A 6,459-nucleotide genomic window follows, 5' to 3' on the forward strand; every position below is an offset into this window, starting at 1 on the left:
GTGCCCTGCAAAACGGGTTTTTATGATGTCGTGTATAACCTTCCTGAAAGTTTGAGGTGGGAGGGAGGTTTCCAGAGCCCTCCCATCCCACTAGAAGCCCCCTTTATTGTGGATCTCCTCTGCCCCTGAGGAGCTCATGTCCACGTGCAGTGGCATGCATGAGGCTCTTCTCTCGAGTGAGGGTCTTTGGGAAGGCTGTGAAGACCCATGCTCTGGAAGCAGATGACCACCCATCATTGGCTGTGTGACCTGGAGCAAAGGTTCCATATCCTTCTCAATGAACTCCAAGCCCACCTCAAAGAATTATTGGGGTGTGTTATAAATTGAATGTTTGTTTCTTCCCCAAATTCGTATGTTGAAGCCCTAATTCCCAGTGTGGCTATATTTGGGGATGTGGTCTCCAAGAAAGTAATTAGGGTTAAGTGAGGTTATAAGGGCGGGGCCCTTATGCTAAAGGGAGGAGGCACCAGAGAGCTCACTCTTTCTCTTTCTCTGCATGCTCAGAGGAAAGGCCATGTGAGGATACTGGGAGAAGGTGGCCATCTACAAGCCGAGACGAGAGCTTCCACTAGAAACTGAATTGGCTGCGACTCTGATCTTGGATGTCCAGCCTCCAGAACCATGAGAAAATAAAGGTCTGTTGTTTAAGCCCCCCAGTCTGTGGCATTTTGTGATGGCAGCTCAAGTTGACTAACACAGGGGGATTAAACTAAATGAAAATAGACATCTTACCACAGTGTTTGGTACATAGTAAGGAAAACAGTATCCAAGTCCTTCTCAAGTATTTGTGGTCTATGAGGTCGAGGACACGAGGCTGGGGTGGGGGAAAGGGCAGGGAGAGCCGAGGAACCTCCCTGGCTACATTGGGAAAGGGCTAGGGATGTTTTTAGATGAATCTGGGAAGGCTTGTGGAGGAGGTAGGATTTTAGTGGGTGTGATGATGGTTGGGGTCTTTGGAAGGTAGGGGCAAAGTGAGGCCTTTCTGATCTGAGGTACAGACAGAGGGAGGCATGGGAAGGGGAGGGGACTGCCGTTTATTGAGAGCTATGTGCCGGACCTGTGCTCTACATGCCACACGTGTCCCTTCCCTCAACTCTCTACCCTGCCCCCTCTAGTGGGTACCACCATGAGAAGAGCCAGTGTTTACTGCATCCTTGCAGGTGTCCGGGCACAGGAGTAGTCTCCCTTGGTCCTCATAGCCACCCCACAAGGTGCATCGTGGTATCATCCCCTTTTATAGATGAGGCCCTTGAAGCAGGGCGCTGTGAAGTAACTGGCTCAGGGTCACACAGGTGGTGGTGCTGGGGCAGGGATTTAAACCAGGGGGGCCAACTTCTGAGTCTGGGCTCTAAGTCACGTGCATTACTGCCTGGGTTGTGCTTTACGTTTCCTGGGGGCTAACTACATGGGTCCAGATCCCACACGGGCACGACGGAGCTTGAACTGGGTTCTAACTGGAATCCAGACCTTTCTACTATATCACACTGCCCTGGAGGCAGGAATGTGACCCCTAAACAGTGGGGTCTGCCACAGCCGCAGGGACAGTAGTGATGAACGCGGACCAGAGAGATGCTGGCGACTGACTTCACACAGGGAGGCAGTGTCCGCGCCCCGCGGGGTGGGGCACGTGGAAAAACCCGTGGGGTGTGCAGTGCGAAGTGGTGGGTTCTTCTTCCTCCCAACCCCACGGGGGTTGGTCCTACCATTATCCCACTTTAAAGGGGAGGAAACTGAGGCACAGAAAAGCTAAGAAACGTGCCCAGGACCACACTACACGGCAAAAGCCAGGATCTGAACTCAGGCGATCTGGCTGCTGTACCCAGCCTCCCAGCTCTCACGCCATTCTGCCTTCAGCGGAGATCAGATGATATTATTTGATCACACCGACCTGGCTGAGGAATTTATAGGCAAGATAAAGGAGACAAAGGGGAAGTCTCGCACCTCTCCTCACTGGCTGAGGACCTGGGGAAGTGGGGATGTGAAGAATGCACACGTCCTCTTTACCAAGGAGGCTGGGGACAGTGTGGACCTGGGCACTGCTGCTCGAATAGTCTCCTTGACTTAGTGCAGAGCAAACACTTTTGTATTGATGACAGTAGACCTTACAGAACTTGTGCACTCTGGTGACATCTCGGGGTGTCTTGAGGCCGATTTCACTCCCTTAGACACCGTGGGGCTCTGTGTGGTATGGGAGCAAATTTGCTACTGTCCTCCCTAGGTACTGACCTCAGCCGACGGCCTTCCAGAAACCATGCTTCAGAGGCTGCTGGGCCTGGAATCCAGCGGGCTATTTGCTAGCTGTGGAACCCTGGGCAAGAGATTCCTCCCTCTGTGCCTCGGTTTCCTCAGCTAGGCAGTGTGGACAGTCACCGTACCCCCTCACAGGGCTGTGGTGAGGATGGAACAAATGAAGTGCTCAGAGCCATGCCTTGCACACGTTACCCACTGTTCCTGTCCCAGCGGCTCCGTCTGTCTCCGTGCTGACAACTGACTCACCACCTTGGTGCGTGGGCTTCGCGGGTGCTCTCCTCACCCGGCCTCTCCTTCACCGACCTTCAGGGGCTCGGTCGGGATTCTGAAGGCGCTGGGGTTGCTCCCTGGGTCTCCTCCCTGGTCTGGCAGAGCTGAGATCTGTCGGGCTGAGTGGCTGGTGGCTGACTGCGGGCAGCAGGGCTGAGATCAGAGACCAGCCTGGCTCGGCCCTTCGGTCCCATCCCTGGTTCTTCACGACTGTGGAATTGCTTTGTTTTCTCACGTGTCAGAAGGTGTCACTGTCTTTTTCTTAACCATCTCTGTTGATGTTACAAGTTAAGTCATCAGGGCGTTCAGACAAAATCAGAGGAAGGGATCTGAAGCCAGAGAATCAGTTCTTGTGTCCTTCTCCCTGCAAATGGCTTCAGTATTAACTATTACCAAAACACCTTTTGTGTAAGGCTCCAGGAATACAACATGGACAAAGTGGACACATTCTCAGCCTATAGAGAGCGTTCAGCCCGGGAAGGGACCCATTAAACAGTGTGACGAGACTCCAGTAGCCCGTTCATTCGGATATCCCAGAGTTCTGCGGAGGGGGCTTATCTGTAGCTGGTTTGCTGAGGGGATTTGCACTCAAGAGGCCAGACTGACCAATGTTTTGGTATTAGTAAGTACATTGCAAGGTTTAGTAAAACCCATAGATTTAAGTGTTTTAACTTTTATTGCAATTGCCTGGCTTCCAATTAACTGCAGGTGAATTATCTGCTTTGTAAATTGCCCAGTTTTTAGTCTCAGACTGACCAATTCGCACCACTTTGGTTTTCATAAGTCACCTGTGCTGCCTTCTCACGGACCCCACTTTGCATATCAAATTTATCCCATTCAACAAACATGATTCGTCATGAGCCTACTGTGTACCAGCCACTTTGCTGGGCCTGGGAACTGTAAGCTGAATCGAGTCTGATTCAGTTCAAAGAATTTACACTCTTTTCCTGAAAAGTTGAGCATAAACCGATTTTTGTAAATCTGATATCAAATATATTAAGAGAGTTTATTTTTTTAAGGAAACTTCAAATTCACCGTTTGACTTTCTGTACACTGGGTGTCTTGACAGTGGGGCAATCCTGAACTCATAGTAGCTGAAGCTCCAGAAAATTAGGAAGACAATGGCATAGGTTTCTAGAACTGAAGGGAAGGGATCCAGGCAACCGTCCAGCCCAACTTCTGGCTATTTACAGATGAGACAATCCAGACCCTGAGACGTGGCACGAATGTCTTTGTGGCTGACCTGGCCAGTGGCAGAGCTGGGGTTCACGTCCAGTCCTCCTGCCTGTATGTCCTGATGTTTTCTTATGCTGCTAGACCAGTAGTCTAGGCTTTCTCGGTTCCCTCCCTCAGGGTAAAGAACTGGCTGTATAACATTTCCATAAAACTGGACAGGACTGTTTAATCTCAGGCCAAATTGCCCCCCAAAAGCTCTGGTCCTTGTGGGCCCAGGTTCCGGCACTCTGCTTCCACTTGGAGCTTCCGTGTGGCATTTCAAGCCTGCCGCAACATTTGGCTACTTGAAATCACTCTGCTCCGAGAGCGTGTGTGACGCCGACAGACCTCTTGTGCCCAGAAGCCCCATTAAAGGAGCAAGGACAGATGCAGCCACCACTGCCCTTGGTGGGGGAGGCCATCGAACAGAAGGGCATGAGAGCAGGGACATGGCACACGGAGCCTATTGTCCTGGCCACAGCAGCCCTGGGCACGTCAGCGCCCGTTCTCCTGGGCTGCTAGCGCCTGAGGCAGGTGGAGCGAGGCCGCAGGATGGGCCCGTGGCCCTGGAGGCCGCCCCTGCCAACAGAGGCCCTGGTGGGCGCCGGGAGCAGGAAAGGGCCTTGCGCCTTCTTTGTGCAATTCCTCGCTTATTTTCACGACCAAAGTATTGACTTTGGGAATTTGACTCTTCTTGCAAATGAAAACCGAGGGCTTTGGTGAGATGAGAGGTGGCCCCAAATCAAGAGACTTTCTTCAGAGTGGGCCTCACCTGAAGGGGATGGCTTAGATTTTGGCCGTGTCCCTTTCACCCCTGACCGGTCTCCCTGGCTGGGGTCCTATGCTAGCCCTGGGAAAGGTGATGCCCTTACCGCACGCATTCAGAGGAGAGAAAGGGGAAGGGGGCCACCGGGACAATCTCATGGTCATCTGGAAGATGCTGATCTTCGGCCTAGCGCCTGTAAAACGATAACCAGCCTGGCCAGGAGGAGAGGGGACAAAACCAGATAAAAGAAAAGACCCAAACAAAGAGCGTTCATTTCAGCTTCTCTGTCTTCTTTCAGAGAAGACTAACTACATGATTGTCGTGAACTAGAGTCAGGACCACGGAGACCGGAACATTCTCTGCTGATTTTCTTTCCTTTTCTTTTTACATGGAGGGGTGTGTGGAGGAATAGTGGGGGGACGAGAAACTTGTTGAAGAGAGCTGAGCAAACAATGGCTGGTGAATGCCAAAGCCGGCAGTCAGTGGTTCTTAATGTTTGAATGGAAGTGGCTGGAGCTGGCTTTTTCCACCCCCCCTTCCACAGTCAGTGTTGCCAAGAAAACAAGGAGTAGCTGTTTTAAGCATTTACAAATGGTAATGTACCAACAGCTGGTCTCAGTCCAACCGAGCTATTGTAGGGGTATTAAAAAGACAGGCCAGAGTTGGAGATGTATTGCCAACCTCCCTTGCAGAGTTGGGGAACATTTTCCTTGGAAAAAAAAGGTCTTATATTCCTGCAGAGATCGACAGGACGGTTCTCCCGTGGAGTCAGTGCCTTGCTTGGCAGAGGAGGCCGTGCGGGGAGGCGAGCCAAATGCTTCGGCGACAGGGAAGCGCGGAGTCAGGGGGCTTGCGGCGGGTTTATCAGCGCGGCCACGCCGCCTCCCTGCCCAGGATGTGACGCGACGCGTGTGCACGTGCGTGGGGACACGGCTGTCCGCGTGGCCCGCTCCGCGTGGCCTCAGACCGGCGGCGCGTGCGCGGTAGCGGCGGCCCCCTCCTCCGCCCGGGTCTCCTCCGCCCCGGGCGCCTCCTGCTCCATGGCTCGGCTCTGTCCTCTAAATCCAGCGCGCCTTTCCTTTTTGCTGGGGCCAAAAGAGGGAGGAGAAGAATCTGAAAACCCCGGCCTCGCTTCCCTCCTTCCTCCTCTGCCCCTGGATGGCACAGGGAGGCACCTGAGGGAAGGGCACCCACCTCTGCTCCCGTTCTTCGTCTCCACTCCCCGGTCTGGGGCATTCTTCAGGGTTTTGTTCATCTCAGGAAATTATAATACACAGAGCATGCTTCTTCGCTAAATGTAATTACCAGCGGCCCTGTGTTTATGGATGAGGCATGGTGGAAAGTAATAGAAAATGATTATTTTTCGTTCTGAAGGCCTTCTTTATTAGTGGTGCGGTAGGGACGTCAGCTGCCTTCTCTGAATGGCAATGCAATGTTTTGCTTTCCCCAGCAAGATAAACGATCTTATTTGTTGATGTTTGGTGCTTGAGATGACATTTATGTGAAATAAAAGGGACCAAATTAATAATAAAAAAAATGATTAGCCAGACACAAATGAAAAATGTACATCTCTCCCCCACCCCAGTTAAGTTGTTTGTATTTACATGCTATTCACAAATAATGGCAAAATGCCCAATAGTTGGATGGCGAGGATTTTTTTCTTTTACAATCATATGGCTTGATTCCGTTTTTCAGATCTTGTCTGAGAGCTGCTATTTGAAATAAAAATGTTTGCATCCATTTCCTCATTAATCCTTCCGTTGTAATACAACCTGCTGCAGAGAAATGGCAAAACAGATGCAACAATGAAAATTAAAAGGGATGGACACTTATCTTGGGCTATAAAAGCTGCTAACCATGTAGGAACTAGAGAGGCTTTTGGACAGAAAATATGGCAAATGATAGAAACAATCATCGGACTAAGAGTTTGCTATTTGGAAAACTCTGGTGGGACATTT

This window comes from Eumetopias jubatus, unplaced genomic scaffold (genome assembly GCF_037043125.1).
Source record: "Eumetopias jubatus isolate StellerSeaLion01/CBP00866 unplaced genomic scaffold, mEumJub1_p1.0 scaffold_12, whole genome shotgun sequence".
Taxonomy (NCBI): Eukaryota; Metazoa; Chordata; class Mammalia; order Carnivora; family Otariidae; genus Eumetopias; species Eumetopias jubatus.